General features: G+C 37.9%; 1 protein-coding gene across 1 annotated transcript in view; it reads right to left on the bottom strand.

Annotated features, from left to right (window-relative positions):
• LZTS1 (leucine zipper tumor suppressor 1) overlaps positions 1-22,128 on the bottom strand; it is a 493,920-nt gene that overhangs the window by 256,279 nt on the left and 215,513 nt on the right. The window lies entirely within an intron of this gene.

Here is a 22,128-nt window from a genome sequence, read left to right on the forward strand (position 1 = left end):
TCAGCCATGTAAAGGATACATAGCCATTGGGAATACTACTGTCAGCCATGTAAAGGATACATAGCCATTGGGAATACTTCTATCAGCCATGTAAAGGATACATAGCCATTGGGAATGCTACTGTCAGCCATGTAAAGGATACATAGCCATTGGGAATACTACTGCCAGCCAAGAAGGGATACATAGCCATTGCGAATACTACTGTCAGCCAAGTAAAGGATACATAGCCATTGGGAATACTACTGTCAGCCATGTAAAGGATACATAGCCATTGGGAATGCTACTGTCAGCCATGTAAAGGATACATAGCCATCGGGAATACTACTGTCAGCCATGTAAAGGATACATAGCCATTGGGAATACTACTGTCAGCCATGTAAAGGCTACATAGCCATTGGGAAGGCTACTGTCAGCAAAGTAAGGGATACATAGCCATTGATAATATTGCTGTCAGCCATGTAAAGGATACATAGCCATCGGGAATACTACTGTCAGCCATGTACAGGATACATAGCCATTGGGAATACTACTGTCAGCCATGTAAAGGCTACATAGCCATTGGGAAGGCTACTGTCAGCAAAGTAAGGGATACATAGCCATTGATAATATTGCTGTCAGCCATGTAAAGGATACATAGCCATCGGGAATACTACTGTCAGCCATGTAAAGGATACATAGCCATCGGGAATACTACTGTCAGCCATGTAAAGGATACATAGCCATCGGGAATACTACTGTCAGCCATGTACAGGATACATAGCCATTGGGAATGCTACTGTCAGCCAAGAAGGGATATGTAGCCACTGGGAATACTACTGTCAGCCATGTAAAAGAAACATAGCCATTGAGAATCTACTGTCAGCCATGTAAAGGATACATAGCCATTGGGAATACTACTGTCAGTCATGTAAAGGATACATAGCCATTGGGAATACTACTGTCAGCCATGTAAAGGATACATAGCCACTGGGAATACTACTGTCAGCCATGTAAAGGATACATAGCCATCGGGAATACTACTGTCAGCCATGTAAAGGATACATAGCCATCGGGAATACTACTGTCAGCCATGTAAAGGATACATAGCCATCGGGAATACTACTGTCAGCCATGTAAAGGATACATAGCCATTGGGAATACTACTGTCAGCCATGTAAAGGATACATAGCCATTGGGAATGCTACTGTCAGCCACGTAAAGGATACATAGCCATCGGGAATACTACTGTCAGCCATGTAAAGGATACATAGCCATTGGGAATACTACTGTCAGCCATGTAAAGGATACATAGCCATCGGGAATGCTACTGTCAGCCATGTAAAGGATACATAGCCATTGGGAATACTACTGTTAGCCATGTAAAGGATACATAGCCATTGGGAATGCTACTGTCAGCCATGTAAAGGATACATAGCCATTGGGAATACTTCTATCAGCCATGTAAAGGATACATAGCCATTGGGAATACTACTGTCAGCCATGTAAAGGATACATAGCCATTGGGAATACTTCTATCAGCCATGTAAAGGATACATAGCCATTGGGAATGCTACTGTCAGCCATGTAAAGGATACATAGCCATTGGGAATACTACTGTCAGCCAAGAAGGGATACATAGCCATTGGGAATACTACTGTCAGCCAAGTAAAGGATACATAGCCATTGGGAATACTACTGTCAGCCATGTAAAGGATACATAGCCATTGGGAATACTACTGTCAGCCATGTAAAGGCTACATAGCCATTGGGAAGGCTACTGTCAGCAAAGTAAGGGATACATAGCCATTGATAATATTGCTGTCAGCCATGTAAAGGATACATAGCCATCGGGAATACTACTGTCAGCCATGTAAAGGATACATAGCCATCGGGAATACTACTGTCAGCCATGTAAAGGATACATAGCCATCGGGAATACTACTGTCAGCCATGTACAGGATACATAGCCATTGGGAATGCTACTGTCAGCCAAGAAGGGATATCTAGCCACTGGGAATACTACTGTCAGCCATGTAAAGGAAACATAGCCATTGAAAATCTACTGTCAGCCATGTAAAGGATACATAGCCATTGGGAATACTACTGTCAGTCATGTAAAGGATACATAGCCATCGGGAATACTACTGTCAGCCATGTAAAGGATACATAGCCACTGGGAATACTACTGTCAGCCATGTAAAGGATACATAGCCATCGGGAATACTACTGTCAGCCATGTAAAGGATACATAGCCATTGGGAATACTACTGTCAGCCATGTAAAGGATACATAGCCATTGGGAATGCTACTGTCAGCCACGTAAAGGATACATAGCCATCGGGAATACTACTGTCAGCCATGTAAAGGATACATAGCCATTGGGAATACTACTGTCAGCCATGTAAAGGATACATAGCCATCGGGAATGCTACTGTCAGCCATGTAAAGGATACATAGCCATTGGGAATACTACTGTTAGCCATGTAAAGGATACATAGCCATTGGGAATGCTACTGTCAGCCATGTAAAGGATACATAGCCATTGGGAATACTTCTATCAGCCATGTAAAGGATACATAGCCATTGGGAATACTACTGTCAGCCATGTAAAGGATACATAGCCATTGGGAATACTTCTATCAGCCATGTAAAGGATACATAGCCATTGGGAATGCTACTGTCAGCCATGTAAAGGATACATAGCCATTGGGAATACTACTGTCAGCCAAGAAGGGATACATAGCCATTGGGAATACTACTGTCAGCCAAGTAAAGGATACATAGCCATTGGGAATACTACTGTCAGCCATGTAAAGGATACATAGCCATTGGGAATACTACTGTCAGCCATGTAAAGGCTACATAGCCATTGGGAAGGCTACTGTCAGCAAAGTAAGGGATACATAGCCATTGATAATATTGCTGTCAGCCATGTAAAGGATACATAGCCATCGAATACTACTGTCAGCCATGTAAAGGATACATAGCCATCGGGAATACTACTGTCAGCCATGTAAAGGATACATAGCCACTGGGAATACTACTGTCAGCCATGTAAAGGATACATAGCCATTGGGAATGCTACTGTCAGCCATGTAAAGGATACATAGCCATTGGGAATGCTACTGTCAGCCATGTAAAGGATACATAGCCATCGGGAATACTACTGTCAGCCATGTAAAGGATACATAGCCATTGGGAATACTACTGTCAGCCATGTAAAGGATACATAGCCATTGAGAATGCTACTGTCAGCCATGTAAAGGATACATAGCCATTGGGAATACTACTGTCAGTCATGTAAAGGATACATAGCCATCGGGAATACTACTGTCAGCCATGTAAAGGATACATAGCCACTGGGAATACTACTGTCAGCCATGTAAAGGATACATAGCCATCGGGAATACTACTGTCAGCCATGTAAAGGATACATAGCCATTGGGAATACTACTGTCAGCCATGTAAAGGATACATAGCCATTGGGAATGCTACTGTCAGCCACGTAAAGGATACATAGCCATCGAATACTACTGTCAGCCATGTAAAGGATACATAGCCATTGGGAATACTACTGTCAGCCATGTAAAGGATACATAGCCATCGGGAATGCTACTGTCAGCCATGTAAAGGATACATAGCCATTGGGAATACTACTGTTAGCCATGTAAAGGATACATAGCCATTGGGAATGCTACTGTCAGCCATGTAAAGGATACATAGCCATTGGGAATACTTCTATCAGCCATGTAAAGGATACATAGCCATTGGGAATACTACTGTCAGCCATGTAAAGGATACATAGCCATTGGGAATACTTCTATCAGCCATGTAAAGGATACATAGCCATTGGGAATGCTACTGTCAGCCATGTAAAGGATACATAGCCATTGGGAATACTACTGTCAGCCAAGAAGGGATACATAGCCATTGGGAATACTACTGTCAGCCAAGTAAAGGATACATAGCCATTGGGAATACTACTGTCAGCCATGTAAAGGATACATAGCCATTGGGAATACTACTGTCAGCCATGTAAAGGCTACATAGCCATTGGGAAGGCTACTGTCAGCAAAGTAAGGGATACATAGCCATTGATAATATTGCTGTCAGCCATGTAAAGGATACATAGCCATCGGGAATACTACTGTCAGCCATGTAAAGGATACATAGCCATCGGGAATACTACTGTCAGCCATGTAAAGGATACATAGCCACTGGGAATACTACTGTCAGCCATGTAAAGGATACATAGCCATTGGGAATGCTACTGTCAGCCATGTAAAGGATACATAGCCATTGGGAATGCTACTGTCAGCCATGTAAAGGATACATAGCCATCGGGAATACTACTGTCAGCCATGTAAAGGATACATAGCCATTGGGAATACTACTGTCAGCCATGTAAAGGATACATAGCCATTGAGAATGCTACTGTCAGCCATGTAAAGGATACATAACCATTGGGAATACTACTGTCAGCCATGTAAAGGATACATAGCCATTGGGAATGCTACTGTCAGCCAAGTAAAGGATACATAGCCATTGGGAATGCTACTGTCAGCCACGTACAGGATACATAGCCATCGGGAATACTACTGTCAGCCATGTAAAGGCTACATAGCCATTGGGAATACTACTGTCAGCCATTTAAAGGATACATAGCCATTGGAAAAACTACTCTCAGCCAAGAAGGGATACATAGCCATTGGGAATACTGCTGTCAGCCAAGAAGGGATACATAGCCATTGGGAATACTTCTGTCAGCTATGTAAAGGATGCATAGCCATTGGGAATACTACTGTCAGCCAAGAAGGGATACATAGCCATTGAGAATGCTACTGTCAGCCATGTACAGGATACATAGCCATTGGGAATACTACTGTCAGCCATGTAAAGGATACATAGCCATTGGGAATATTACTGTCAGCCATGTAAAGGATACATAGCCATTGGGAATACTACTGTCAGCCAAGAAGGGATACATAGCCATTGGGAATACTACTGTCAGCCATGTAAAGGATACATAGCCATCGGGAATACTTCTGTCAGCCATGTGAAGGATACATAGCCATTGGGAATACTACTGTCAGTCATGTAAAGGATACATAGCCATTGGGAATACTACTGTCAGCCAAGTAAAGGATACATAGCCACTGGGAATACTACTGTCTGACAAGTAAGGCATACATAGCCATTGGGAATACTACTGTCAGCCATGTAAAGGATACATAGCCATTGGGAATGCTACTGTCAGCCATGTAAAGGATACATAGCCATTGGGAATACTACTGTCAGCCATGTAAAGGATACATAGCCATTGGGAATGCTACTGTCAGCCATGTAAAGGATACATAGCCATTGGGAATGCTACTGTCAGCCACGTACAGGATACATAGCCATCGGGAATACTACTGTCAGCCATGTAAAGGCTACATAGCCATTGGGAATACTACTGTCAGCAAAGTAAGGGATACATAACTATTGGGAATACTACTGTCAGCCATGTAAAGGATACATAGCCATTGGGAGTGCTACTGTCAGCCATGTAAAGGATACATAGCCATTGGGAATGCTACTGTCAGCCACGTACAGGATACATAGCCATCGGGAATACTACTGTCAGCCATGTAAAGGATACATAGCCATTGGAAATACTACTCTCAGCCAAGAAGGGATACATAGCCATTGGGAATACTGCTGTCAGCCAAGAAGGGATACATAGCCATTGGGAATACTTCTGTCAGCCATGTAAAGGATGCATAGCCATTGGGAATACTACTGTCAGCCAAGAAGGGATACATAGCCATTGAGAATGCTACTGTCAGCCATGTACAGGATACATAGCCATTGGGAATACTACTGTCAGCCATGTAAAGGATACATAGCCATTGGGAATACTACTGTCAGCCAAGAAGGGATACATAGCCATTGGGAATACTACTGTCAGCCATGTAAAGGATACATAGCCATCGGGAATACTTCTGTCAGCCATGTAAAGGGTACATAGCCTTTGGGAATACTACTGTCAGTCATGTAAAGGATACATAGCCATTGGGAATACTACTGTCAGCCATGTAAAGGATACATAGCAATTGGGAATACTACTGTCAGCCAAGAAGGGATACATAGCCATTGGGAATACTACTGTCAGCCATGTAAAGGATACATAGCCATTGGGAATACTACTGTCAGTAATGTAAAGGATACATAGCCATTGGGAATCAGGAGTACTACAGTAACTCAAGATATCCTCGCCAGAGGCAGTACATAGGATTCTCAATTAGATGTGTTTACTTTTTCTGTCAGGGATATAATGGGTCCGATTTATTTAGTATTGGATTGATACGTCTGCACTGAAAAAAGGATTCTGACATTCTGTGATATAAAGTTCTTGTATGAGCAATGCTGGGGATATACAGTCATTGTGAATACTACTGTCAGCCATGTAAAGGATACATAGCCATCGGGAATACTACTGTCAGCCATGTAAAGGATACATAGCCATTGGGAATGCTACTGTCAGCCATGTAAAGGATACATAGCCATCGGGAATACTACTGTCAGCCATGTAAAGGATACATAGCCATCGGGAATACTACTGTCAGCCATGTAAAGGATACATAGCCATTGGGAATACTACTCTCAGCCAAGAAGGGATACATAGCCATTGGAAATACTACTGTCAGCCAAGAAGGGATACATAGCCATTGGGAATACTTCATTCAGCCATGTAAAGGATGCATAGCCATTGGGAATACTATTGCCAGCCATGAAGGGATACATAGCCATTGGGAATGCTACTGTCAGCCATGTACAGGATACAAAGCCATTGGGAATACTACTGTCAGCCAAGAAGGGATACATAACCATTGGGAATACTACTGTCAGCCAAGAAGGGATACATAGCCATTGGGAATGCTACTGTCAGCCACGTACAGGATACATAGCCATTGGGAATACTACTGTCAGCCATGTAAAGGATACATAGCCATTGGGAATACTACTGTCAGCCAAGAAGGGATACATAACCATTGGGAATACTGCTGTCAGCCAAGTAAAGGATACATAGCCATTGGGAATACTACTGTCAGCCATGTAAAGGATACATAGCCATTGGGAATGCTCCTGTCAGCCAAGAAGGGATACATAGCCATTGGGAATGCTACTGTCAGCCACGTACAGGATACATAGCCATTGGGAATACTACTGTCAGCCAAGTAAAGGATACATAGCCACTGGGAATACTACTGTCTGACAAGTAAGGCATACATAGCCATTGGGAATACTACTGTCAGCCATGTAAAGGATACATAGCAATTGGGAATACTACTGTCCAGCCATGAAAAGGATATATAGCTATTGGGAATACTTCTATCAGCCATGTTAAAGGGTACATAGCCATTGGGAATACTACTGTCAGCCATGATAGCCATTGGGAATACTTCTATCAGCCATGTAAAGGATACATAGCCATTGGGAAGGCTACTGTCAGCCAAGTAAGGGATACATAGCCATTGGGAATACTACTGTCAGCCAAGTAAGGGATACATAGCCATTGGGTATGCTGCTGTCAGCCATGTAAAGGATACATAGCCACTGGGAATACTACTGTCAGCCAAGCAGGGATACATAGCCATTGGGAATGCTACTGTCAGCCAAGAAGGGATATGTAGCCATTGGGAATGCTACTGTCAGCCATGTAAAGATACATAGCCATTGGGAATACTACTGTTAGCCAAGAAGGGATACATAGCCATTGAGAATGCTACTGTCAGCCAAGAAGGGATACATAGCCATTGGGAATGCTACTATCAGCCATGTGAAGGATACAGCACCACTGTCAGCCATATAAAGGATGCATAGCCATTGAGAATATTACTGTCAGCCAAGTAAGTGATACATAGCCATTGGGAATACTACTGTCAGCCAAGTAAGGGATACATAGCCATTGGGAAAACGTCTATCAGCCATGTGAAGGATACATAGCCATTGGGAATACTACTGTCCAGCCATGAAAAGGATATATAGCTATTGGGAATACTTCTATCAGCCATGTAAAAGATACATAGCCATTGGAAATACTACTGTCAGCCATGTAAAGGATACATAGCCATCGGGAATACTACTGTCAGCCATGTCAAGGATACATAGCCATTGGGAATACTACTGTCAGCCATGTAAAGGATACATAGCCATTGGGAATACTACTGTCAGCCATGTAAAGGATACATAGCCATTGGGAATACTACTGTCAGCCATGTAAAGGATACATAGCCATTGGGAATACTACCGTCAGCCATGTAAAGGATACATAGCCATCGGGAATACTACTGTCAGCCATGTAAAGGATACATAGCCATTGGGAATGCTACTGTCAGCCATGTAAAGGATACATAGCCATTGGGAATACTACTGTCAGCCATGTAAAGGATACATAGCCATTGGGAATGCTACTGTCAGCCATGTAAAGGATACATTGCCATCGGGAATACTACTGTCAGCCATGGAAAGGATACATAGCCATTGGGAATACTACTGTCAGCCATGTAAAGGATACATAGCCATTGGGAATACTACTGTCAGCCATGTACAGGATACATAGCCATTGGGAATACTACTGTCAGCCATGTAAAGGATACATAGCCATTGGGAATGCTACTGTCAGCCAAGAAGGGATACATAGCCATTGGGAATACTACTGTCAGCCATGTAAAGGATACATAGCCATTGGGAATGCTACTGTCAGCCAAGAAGGGATACATAGCCATTGGGAATACTACTGTCAGCCATGTAAAGGATACATAGCCATTGGGAATACTACTGTCAGCCATGTACAGGATACATAGCCATCGGGAATACTACTGTCAGCCATGTAAAGGATACATAGCCATTGGGAATGCTACTGTCAGCCAAGAAGGGATACATAGCCATTGGGAATACTACTGTCAGCCATGTAAAGGATACATAGCCATTGGGAATACTACTGTCAGCCATGTAAAGGATACATAGCCATTGGGAATACTACTGTCAGCCATGTAAAGGATACATAGCCACTGGGAATACTACTGTCAGCCATGTAAAGGATACATAGCCATTGGGAATGCTACTGTCAGCCATGTAAAGGATACATAGCCATTGGGAATACTTCTATCAGCCATGTAAAGGATACATAGCCATTGGGAATACTACTGTCAGCCGTGACATTTGAAAAAAAAAGTAGTGTCATTTTGTTAGAGGGCTTCAAATGATACAGGGAGGCATACTTTTCTAACCTTGAGGCTGTATGGTTTGAGGTAGGAGATGATGGCGAGTGGAGTAGAGAAGACAAGGATATAAAGAGATTGTTGGGAAAGTCAGTGACATGTAAAGTGAAAAAGTATTTATACAAATTGAATGATGCAGAGATGCTATGAGTTTAGTTATTTACATAGAGGTAATGATTTTATGTATCTCTCTCCCTCGTTTTTAATTTCTCCAAATCTTTTGGGTTTCTAATACCATAATGAGAATTGATCCCATACCCAAGTCAAAGTACGATTAAAGTTCACGAAATTAGTATTGTTTCACTCTTTGATGTCAGCCAAAAATGCCCTTCCCAACACCAAGAATTTGCCCAGTAATGACTCTTACTGCAATTCGCACAGATGCATATATTGGTGGCATATCTAAACATGATTGTAGACTCTTCTTTTTATAAGACCCATTACTCCTACTATCTTGGAACTATCTGAGTATCTTTATATTTATATATATATATATATATATATATATATATATAATATATATATATAGCTACATGGATACAGATTTAATATTAAAAAATATATATACATATTTTTCATATATATATATATATATATATATATATATATATATATATATATATGTATAGTAAGAGAGAGAGAGAGAGAGAGATGCAGATTTAATATTTTGTATATATATATATACATCTATATATATATATATATATATATATATATATATATATATATATATATATATATATATACATATATATATATATATGGGTCCTATTTAGATGATCAAAGTGTTAGAATTTCAAATTTCATATGCCCGACACCATATGATCGAAGTTTTAAAACTACGATCGTTCCAAATGGAGATCTCCATATAGTACAGAAAGGGAAATTTTCCCTTTTCCTCACTGTAGTGCGATCTCGGAGTTGGTATATTTAAGTAGCAGGGGGTGTGGGGGTTGCAGGGGGGGCTTGCCCCCCTGCAGAAATGTCCAAGAATATTTTTTTGTCTTGTTTTTTTTTTAGGTGTTTGAAGTTTTAAAACTTCGATCATATGGTGCTGGCCATATGAAATTCGAAGTTCTAAGACATTGATCATCTAAATGGGATCCATATTTGTGTACATATATATATATATATATATATATATATATATATATATATATATATATATATGGATCTAGGACTTTTGAACGAAAGTTCAAAAGCCTGAATCCATTACCACCGAACACACTTTAAAAAGCACTTTCACCGAAAAAGCACTTTTGTTAAAGTATATTAAAAAAAACACACACAAAATCTATTTGAATGCCCCCCTGCACCCCCTGATGTGGGGGGCTGTGCCCCCAACACCCTCCTACTTTAATATTCTCACTCCGAGGTCGCACTACAGTGGGAAAAAGGGAATTTTCCCTTACCGCACCGTAGTATGACTGGAACAACAAGCATACTTATGCGAAAGTGCTGCTTCGGTGAAGAGCACTTTTGAGCAAGTATGCTCACCAAATTGGGATTCGGTGAAAGATGCAGTTGAGCATCTGCACGGATCCCATATATATATATAGATATATATATATATATATATATATATATATATATATATATATATATATATATACATATACATATATATATATATATATATATATACAGACACACACACATAAGTATATGTGTATATGAAATCTATTATACTGTAGGTTTAATATATTAACCCCACCCACCCAGTGCAACCACATTCTGCCCAATCGCTCATTTCCATCAACCAGTCTTCTCTTATTGACTGCCTCAACAATTACTTTTATCTTTGAATATCCTTAAATAGCTTCTTCCTGTAGTTAAGGATTCTTCCCTGCCAAGGTCCACTTATTCTACTGGACACTTTAAGAGCCTCATGTGCCATTTTTTTCCCTGATTTGGATGAGAACTTAACCAGGTATACAGAAATTGACTAACTTAACCATCACTTGCCATCTTACAATTTTGAAAATAATAGTTGTTTTAAAAATAATAAAAGCAACGTTTTAAACATTTCTGGATATATTCTGAGTGATATACAACTTGAATCCTTAATTTGGGAATAAAGTTTAACCCCACATTATAACCTAGACTTCATAATCTGTTAAGTAAATATTTTAAGTGAAGTAGAAAATCTACACTTTATTACTTTATTAGTAGAGGGAGGATAGAGTGATGATAAAACTGAATTTGAGAGACAATTTATTTTATTACTTTTGTCTCCAGGGATTCATTTGATGCTTTTTTTTCTTTTAGTTATGAAAAAGAATCGGAATGCACATCAGATCATTTTGTGAAGGTGTCAGATGCTATTAAAATGATCTTAATGTGAATGTTTAAGGATTTTTAGCAAAATAAGTTTGCAAGTTGTAATTTCTATAAATTACAGTGAGAGGCATTAAAGACACTAAGGACTAATATAAACATAATACAAAAGCCTATGGTAAAGGGAAGCATATAGGCGTATTGGATGTGGGCATTTTTACATATAAGAGCAGATCTAAATTATTCTGACAACCAAACAAAACGAAAAAATGAACTGCAGACCTGCTGGCAAAAAAAACAAGTAAACCAGAAGCCACAAATTTAGCGCTTTCATCCACTGTTTAATACGTGAACTTCCTCAGAAACATTTTCAAATGATTTCCAGTTCCTTAAATAACTTACTAAACAGGAAATGACATCATGACCATCAAACTGAAAAAATAACAAATGTGATTTTCTACAAAAATGAAGTATTGTCAGAATGATAACAAATAAAAAAAAAAAAAAATATATATATATATATATATATATATATATACAAATGAATGTATATACACATATATACACATACATATGTATAAATGCAAAAATACAGTCATAAAAAAACAGTCATAAAAATGCAGTGTAAATTCATGCTGTGTGAATAGCATAATAATCAACTTGAGCATATGAAATGCGTATCCAAAGACCTCTCCCACGTAGACACAACAATCACATGCATACACACACCGCACACACACACACACACACACACACACACACACACACACACACACACACACACACACACACACATATGCACATATAGACATGTACCCCCCCACACACACACACATCACACACACAGACACACACATACACACACACACACACACACACACACACACACACACACACACACACACACACACACACACACACACACACGTAGACCCAAACAGTCACTATGAAAATGTAAAATACACGTGAAAAAATGTATATATAAATGTCGCAAAAAATATATATGACAATATAAAAATAATGATGATATATACACACAAGTACACACACCAAAATGTATATAATATAATATATATAAAATGTAATATATGTATAAAACAAAAAATATGTATATATATGAATAATGTAAATCATATCATGTCTCTGAAGGGAATCAGAGTGATATGAACATGTATGTGTACACACATGTACACCTCACACAAAACACACATGGATCACATGCATATGGTCTCAACCCCCTATCTATATTTCAAAAAACATTTTAAATTAATATAATCATTGAGGCCAGGCAACCTATCAGCCCCCAACAAAAGTTGCCACAATGTCTCCTTGCATTCTAAGACATTGTTTAAATCTCCTCCAAATTCACTAGTGCTGATTTTTTCCAAAACCGAAAATTGAAATTTCTTAAAATCTCTACATGTTAAAGAATGTTTGGCCAAAGAATTAAACTGATCTTTGTTTTTTATAGCCAAATTGTGCTCGTAGATTTTTCTTTTTAGAAGCCTTTTAGTTTTTCCTATGTAATAATGTTCACATGAAACACAATTGGCGATGTAAACAACATAATCGGAATTACAATTGTAATAACTCTTAGACCAAGTGGTGTAATTAAGAGATTTTATGAATACACTAGTACTGTTACTAATAAATCTACACTGATTACAGTTATTACATGCATAAGTACCCCTCTTAATACTGGCTGCTCTTGTCATGTCCTGATACCTATAATGATCTATCTCCAGCATAGATTTTAAGTTTTTAACTCTTTTGTAAGTGAAAGTGGGTTTCATCCCTAAAGTACCAACCAAATCTTTATTTCCTAATATCATTTTCCAATTGTTAACGATGATGTCCCTGATGAACCACATTTCGTCAACAATCGGTAAAGGGAACGTTAGGTGGTAACTACTGGTATTCTCTAAGACTTTGGAACCAGAACTTAAACCTATCTGACTAGAAAGAAGAATCGGTTTAGCAACCCCCTTCCTTAAAGAAATGACCTCTTTCTCTATTTTTTGAATCCAGTCTAATGCGTAACCTCTATACAAGAATAGTGACCTTAAAAATCCTACTTCACTTTGAAATACATCATCATCAGTGGTGAGCCTACTCAAACGAATTATTTGGCTCTTCACTACTCCTTTTTTCATATGTGTAGGATGTAAACTGTCCTTGTGTAAATACTGGTTCTCAAAAACCTCTTTCCTGTATATTTGACTTTTTAATGTGTTATTAACTGTATCTATACTAAGGAGGACATCAAGAAAGGGAATGTTATCCCCAAAACCACTCAATTTGAAGACCAAGAAGTCAGTACTGTGATTCAGATCTGTCACCAAGTCAGAAAATTCTTCAAAAGTGCCATTCCACAAAAAAAGTAAATCATCTATAAATCTAAAATATGCAAGTGCCCTATTGAAAAGATGATGTTTAACCAAAACTTTAAGCTCCCAATTTGCCATAACCAAATTGGCAAAAGCTGGTGCCACCCCCGCTCCCATTGCTACTCCTGAAATCTATTGATAAATATGTTTACCAAATCTGAAGAAATTATTCTCTAGGACTAACTCCATTAAATCACAAATGGTGCTAACCTTGTGTTTCTCAACATCAGAATGTAAAGTCAGGTATTCCCTCAAATATTCTAATCCTTCTGTTTGCTTGATAGCAGTATATAAGGACTTGACATCAAGAGTAGCAAAACTGACAGAACTAGATGAAACATCTATATTCCTTAGCTCTTCCAATAAATGCCAGGAATCTCTGATGTAAAATCTAATTCTCTGTACAATAGGACTCAGAATATAGTCAAGCCAAATAGATATATTCTCAGTTTTGGAATGCTTTGCGGAAATAATAGGTCTAAAAGGTGGGTTATGCTGGTCAACATGTAATTTTGGAATGCCAAATAATGTAGCCAATTTTGGGTGTTCGAGCAACAAATATTCATAACTCTGATGATCTAATTCTCCTTGGCTAAACATGTCAAACAACAGTGTATCAACTCGTTGAAAACTTTTTTTAACAACATTGACACTAGTCACTTTGTATGTCTCACTGTCGCTTAACATGTCTATCATAGATTCATTATATTGAATGGTATCCATGACCACAATTTTACCCCCTTTGTCGGCCTTCATTGTTCTAATATCAGAATTTTTGCATAAATCTTGCAAAGCTCCCTTTTCAGAGGAACTTAGATTGTCATCACTTACATAACCTGTCATCCTGCGAAACTCATTTTCACATTGATTTTGAAACATTTGCAAAGTAGTATGCAGTGGGGGTTCAAAGTACTAGTTTTTTTCGGCCCAGTCATGGAATGAGTTTGAACAGTGACCAACACATCATGCATTATATACTGTAGGTTCAATTTTCTTAAATAGAATCTAAAATCTATAAACAATCTACCAATATTCACTCTATTATTAGGTATACATGAAAAACCTTTTTTCAAAACATTAACAGTTTCAGTGGATAAAGCAACTCCAAATAAATTAATAACATTGATGCTAAAATCTTCAGATTGTCTTGTGGTATTCACTTGTATTTCCTCTGGTTGGGGTATCTCCCTCTCTCTTTCCCCTTCCATTTGTTGTGGGACATATTGTTCCACTTCTGAGTCTGTTTGTTGACTGGCACTGCCAGCGGAAAAGGGCCTTGGTTAGGTCCCTGCTTTCCATTGACAAGTATTTCAGCATAATTGCCATTAGAAGAATTGCTAGAATGTTGGTTGTTAAAGTCAGAAATGGCGCTGACTTCTCCATTAGATACACTATTGTGTCCAATATTCCTGTCAGAATCTCTAGAACCAACATCATTTGTTGTTGAAAATGCTATAGTATTTGTGGCTTCCTTAACCCCACTGTTTAAAGTAGGACTTCCACTGTCACTGCTGTTGTAGATCTTAACAGAAGGGTCTTCTACCCTATCTTGTAATAAATATGCATGTTTGGCCTGATAAGCCAAAATGTCTCTTTTTAGTTTATGTTGTTTCCTAGTCACAATGGAAGCCCGGTGCCTGTCAGCCTTCGCTTCTACACCATTGTATAAAAGAATATAATCTTTAAAACATCCAAAGCATTTGATTTTCTCATCTAGTGATTTAATATTTTCCCTAATAGTCTCAAGTTCTTTCAAGTAGTGTTCAACCAAAAAACCCATCATGGTGATGCCAGTATTGTTATAAAGCTCAATAAGTTTGGTACTCAGTTCATCACCAAAAGTTACACAATTAGGGAACTTGGCTGTCCTTAAGCCCTGAGGCACAATTTTCCTATTTATACATTCACTCAAATAGGATACCTCTAGCTCTAATGTGACAAACCTGGAAACCATTTTTTCTAGGTCATATATGCTCTTTTTATAGTTAATATAATGTAATCCCACACATTGATTTCGTTTATTCCCTTGTTTGTGGTGTTCAACAGTTCACGTATTAAACAGTGGATGAAAGCGCTAAATTTTTGGCTTCTGGTTTACTTGTTTTTTTTGCCAGCAGGTCTGCAGTTCATTTTTTCGTTTTGTTTGGTTGTCAGCATTTTTTGAGGTTTGTGGTCCAACTGGTGAATCACCATGGCAGCTGAAAGTGCCAATTTAAGCAGTCAAGACAGTCTTTTGGACTTGACTGTGTATCCAGTTCCTGCCAGTGGCTCTAGTCCTGCCAGTGGCTCTAGTCCTGCCAAGGTTGTGGGAGAGAAAACCCAAGAAGAACTTATCGCTTTTATTGTTCAAACAGTCAAAGACACTTTTGTTTCCACCATGTTCAAGGAACATTCTAAGTCGGATATCGCTAGTGATTCTGCAAGCAGTGTGGCTGGTTCAGTCAAAGGCACTAATGAGAAGTCTTCAACAGCTACAGTTTTAGATTTACCACCAGACGACACAGGAAGTGATGTCACAGCTAGTACTAGCTGTTTAGCTAAAGCATCGACGACGGTGTTGAACACCGCAAACAAGGGAATAAACGAAATCAATGTGTGGGATTACATTTGCAAATCTTTCAATAATCCGTTTGCTGATGTTCAAGTTCAAGCATCTGATTCAGCAGCAAGTAAGTCGATAAATGATAGTGCTTATATTGACACTATTAACTGTAAAAAGAGCATATATGACCTAGAAAAAATGGTTTTCAGGTTTGTCACATTAGAGCTAGAGGTATCCTATTTGAGTGAATGTATAAATAGGAAAATTGTGCCTCAGGGCTTAAGGACAGACAAGTTCCCTAATTGTGTAACTTTTGGTGATGAACTGAGTACCAAACTTATTGAGCTTTATAACAATACTGGCATCACCATGATGGGTTTTTTGGTTGAACACTACTTGAAAGAACTTGAGACTATTAGGGAAAATATTAAATCACTAGATGAGAAAATCAAATGCTTTGGATGTTTTAAAGATTATACTCTTTTATACAACGGTGTAGAAGCGAAGGCTGACAGGCACTGGGCTTCCATTGTGACTAGGAAACAACATAAACTAAAAAGATAAATAAATAAGGTAACCTGGTCACCAACATGATAAACAACCTTGAAATTAGACAGTATGATGACCCAGAAGGTAAAACAATAAAGCATAGAACCGAAGCTGTCACAGGAAACAGAAGTTTAATCCACAAGCCACAAACAGTTCACATCCACAGTTTGTGGCTTGTGGATTAAACTTCTGTTTCCTGTGACAGCTTCGGTTCTATGCTTTATTGTTTTACCTTCTGGGTCATCATACTGTCTAATTATAAACTAAAAAGAGACATTTTGGCTTATCAGGCCAAACATGCATATTTATTACAAGATAGGGTAGAAGACCCTTCTGTTAAGATCTACAACAGCAGTGACAGTGGAAGTCCTACTTTAAACAGTGGGGCTAAGGAAGCCACAAATACTATAGCATTTTCAACAACAAATGATGTTGGTTCTAGAGGTTCTGACAGGAATATTGGACACAATAGTGTATCTAATGGAGAAGTCAGCGCCATTTCTGACTTTAACAACCAACATTCTAGCAATTCTTCTAATGGCAATTATGCTGAAATACTTGTCAATGGAAAGCAGGGACCTAACCAAGGCCCTTTTCCGCTGGCAGTGCCAGTCAACAAACAGACTCAGAAGTGGAACAATACGTCCCACAACAAATGGAAGGGGAAAGGGAGAGGGAGATACCCCAACCAGAGGAAATACAAGTGAATACCACAAGACAAGCTGAAGATTTTAGCATCAATGTTATTAATTTATTTGGAGTTGCTTTATCCACTGAAACTGTTAATGTTTTGAAAAAAGTTTTTTCATTTATACCTAATAATAGAGTGAATATTGGTAGATTGTTAATAGATTTTAGATTCTATTTAAGAAAATTGAACCTACAGTATATAATGCATGATGTGTTGGTCACTGTTCAAACTCCTTCCATGACTGGGCCGAAAAAAGCTAGTACATTTAACCCCCCACTGCATACTACTTTGCAAATGTTTCAAAATCAATGTGAAAATGAGTTTCGCAGGATGACAGGTTATGTAAGTGATGACAATCTAAGTTCCTCTGAAAAGGAGCTTTGCAAGATTTATGCAAAATTCTGATATTAGAACAATGAAGGCCGACAAAGGGGGTAAAATTGTGGTCATGGATACCATTCAATATAATGAATCTATGATAGACATGTTAAGCGACAGTGAGACATACAAAGTGACTAGTGTCAATGTTGTTAAAAAAAGTTTTCAACGAGTTGATACACTGTTGTTTGACATGTTTAGCCAAGGAGAATTAGATCATCAGAGTTATGAATATTTGTTGGTCGAACACCCAAAATTGGCTACATTATTTGGCATTCCAGAATTACATGTTGACCAGCATAACCCACCTTTTAGACCTATTATTTCCGTAAAGCATTCCAAAACTGAGAATATATCTATTTGGCTTGACTATATTCTGAATCCTATTGTACAGAGAATTAGATTTTACATCAGAGATTCCTGGCATTTATTGGAAGAGCTAAGGAATATAGATGTTTCATCTAGTTGTGTCAGTTTTGCTACTCTTGACGTCAAGTCCTTATATACTGCTATCAAGCAAACAGAAGGATTAGAATATTTGAGGGAATACCTGACTTTACATTCTGATGTTGAGAAACACAAGGTTAGCACCATTTGTGATCTAATGGAGTTAGTCCTAGAGAATAATTTCTTCAGATTTGGTAAACATATTTATCAATAGATTTCAGGAGTAGCAATGGGAGCGAGGGTGGCACCAGCTTTTGCCAATTTGGTTATGGCAAATTGGGAGCTTAAAGTTTTGGTTAAACATCATCTTTTCAATAGGGCACTTGCATATTTTAGATTTATAGATGATTTACTTTTTTTGTGGAATGGCACTTTTGAAGAATTTTCTGACTTGGTGACAGATCTGAATCACAGTACTGACTTCTTGGTCTTCAAATTGAGTGGTTTTGGGGATAACATTCCCTTTCTTGATGTCCTCCTTAGTATAGATACAGTTAATAACACATTGAAAAGTCAAATATACAGGAAAGAGGTTTTTGCGAACCAGTATTTACACAAGGACAGTTTACATCCTACACATATGAAAAAAGGAGTAGTGAAGGACCAAATAATTCGTTTGAGTAGGCTCACCACTGATGATGATGTATTTCAAAGTGAAGTAGGATTTTTAAGGTCACTATTCTTGTATAGAGGTTACGCATTAGACTGGATTCAAAAAATAGAGAAAGAGGTCATTTCTTTAAGGAAGGGGGTTGCTAAACCGATTCTTCTTTCTAGTCAGATAGGTTTAAGTTCTGGTTCCAAAGTCTTAGAGAATACCAGTAGTTACCACCTAGCATTCCCTTTACCGATTGTTGATGAAATGTGGTTAATCAGGGACATCATCGTTAACAATTGGAAAATGATATTAGGAAATAAAGATTTGGTTGGTACTTTAGGGATGAAACCCACTTTCACTTACAAAAGAGTTAAAAACTTAAAATCTATGCTGGAGATAGATCATTATAGGTATCAGGACATGACAAGAGCAGCCAGTATTAAGAGGGGTACTTATGCATGCAATAACTGTAAGCAGTGTAGATTTATTAGTAACAGTACTAGTGTATTCATAAAATCTCTTAATTACACCATTTGGTCTAAGAGTTATTACAATTGTAATTCCGATTATGTTGTTTACATCGCCAATTGTGTTTCATGTGAACATTATTACATAGGAAAAACTAAAAGGCTTCTAAAAAGAAGAATCTACGAGCACAATTTGGCTATAAAAAACAAAGATCAGTTTAATTCTTTGGCCAAACATTCTTTAACATGTAGAGATTTTAAGAAATTTCAATTTTCAGTTTTGGAAAAAATCAACACTAGTGAATTTGGAGGAGATTTAAACAATGTCTTAGAATGCAAGGAGACATTGTGGCAACTTTTTTTGGGGGCTGATAGGTTGCCTGGCCTCAATGATTATATTAATTTAAAATGTTTTTTGAAATATAGATAGGGGTTTGAGACCATATGCATGTGATCCATGTGTGTTTTGTGTGAGGTGTACATGTGTGTACACATACATGTTCATATCACTCTGATTCCCTTCAGAGACATGATATGATTTACATTATTCATATATATACATATTTTTTTGTTTTATACATATATTACATTTTATATATATTATATTTTATACATTTTGGTGTGTGTACTTGTGTGTATATATCATCATTATTTTTATATTGTCATATATATTTTTTACGACATTTATATATACATTTTTTCACATGTGTATTTTACATTTTCATAGTGACTGTTTGGTTCTACATTTGTGTGTGTGTGTGGGTGTGTGTGTCTGTGTGTGTGATGTGTGTGTGTGTGTGTGTGTGTGTGTGTGTGGGGGGTACATGTCTATATGTGCATATGTGTGTGTGTGTGTGTGTGTGTGTGTGTGTGTGTGTGTGTGTGTGTGTGTGTGCGGGTGTGTGTATGCATGTGATTTTTGTGTCTACGTGGGAGAGGTCTTTGGATACGCATTTCATATGCTCAAGTTGATTATTATGCTATTCACACAGCATGAATTTACACTGCATTTTTATGAATGTTTTTTTATGACTGTATTTTTGCATTTATACATATGTATGTGTATATATGTGTATATACATTCATTTGTATATATATATATATTTTTTTTATTTGTTATCATTCTGCCAATACTTCATTTTTGTAGAAAATCACATTTGTTATTTTTTCAGTTTGATGGTCATGATGTAATTTCCTGTTTAGTAAGTTATTTAAGGAACTGGAAATCATTTGAAAATGTTTCTGAGGAAGTTCACGTATTAAACAGTGGATGAAAGCGCTAAATTTTTGGCTTCTGGTTTACTTGTTTTTTTTTGCCAGCAGGTCTGCAGATCTAAATTATGTATAAGCAGGCAGTTTTACAGTTTTGTAAATTATTAAATAAAGAGGTAAGGTTAGGTTTTCTAGCAGTGAAAGATGTGCAAGGCAAAGTGATTCATAAAAAAATGCTAAGATTTCCATCTTCTGTTGTTGCCTAAAGTGTAGAAACAGTCCAGCTGGGAGGCCAATGTCATCAGGCTGCTGCGGTTATACAAAGCTGGTGAGTAAATTGATACAATGTTGCATTCAAAGCTGCTGAGTAAATTGATACATTGTAGCATTTCTTCATATTACTTGAGCCTCTTAAGATATGTAAGGGATTTGCAACATTTTTAGAATTAATGATTTGGGGAAGAGAATATTTACATTTTACTTAGGATAGTACAAAGTTGTGTTAGACATAAATTTTCTACTGATTGAGCTATGCAATGTTATACTTAATAGACATGGGTGTATTTTGTTTACATAGTCTAGAAGTTAGCACATACGATTAAGATTCTGAGCTGTTAAACAGCTGTTTTCTGTAGTCAAGGATACAGGATGTGAATGATATATGTAAATAAAGATCCCCTGCTCTTTTTGACTAGCCAAACTCTAAACAAGTCAGTTAAGTAGATGTTCTTCTATGCCATCCCTGATAAGAAACATCTATGTCCACTGGGCCTACCCAGTTAAGAACTGTAATAAATAAATAAATAAATAAATAAAAAGGATTTTTTGTTTTTGCTATTACGTGGTATCATCAAATATGTGATTCATCAATGAGTGTCTCCTATACATGCAGACTTTTTTATAGCTCTAGCAGAGGATGAATGCATCCATAGTGTTGCTTTTATAAATGGTTTGCATTACTTTACCATATATTTCACTGAAAAAAAGTATAGAGAGAAGCCTGCAGGGATGAGGAGCTCAGTGACCCAGGAAGATTAGGGAGCAGAGCTGACAACAGCCACCTGAGCTGGTTTGACATCTGTGTTGGATGTCCTCTGGAATCTTTGGCCTAAAGTGACTCCAGCAAGTAAGTGACTGGAATGAAAACCAATAGCTCCAAATTATAGGTCATGGTTCTGTCACACAAAGTAATGAGGAGCTGTAAGAGAGTGGCACAATTACCTCAGGTGGAGACGTTTGAATATTCTATCTCCCTCCTGTGGAAAGGTAGAAGGGATTGAGAGATTAGTCAATGGAGGGGCAAGGAACATCAGTAATGCACCATATGTAGCAGAT

The sequence above is a fragment of the Protopterus annectens genome, chromosome 9.part0 (assembly GCF_019279795.1).
Source record: "Protopterus annectens isolate FY-2018-M chromosome 9.part0, PAN1.0, whole genome shotgun sequence".
Taxonomy (NCBI): domain Eukaryota; kingdom Metazoa; phylum Chordata; order Ceratodontiformes; family Protopteridae; genus Protopterus; species Protopterus annectens.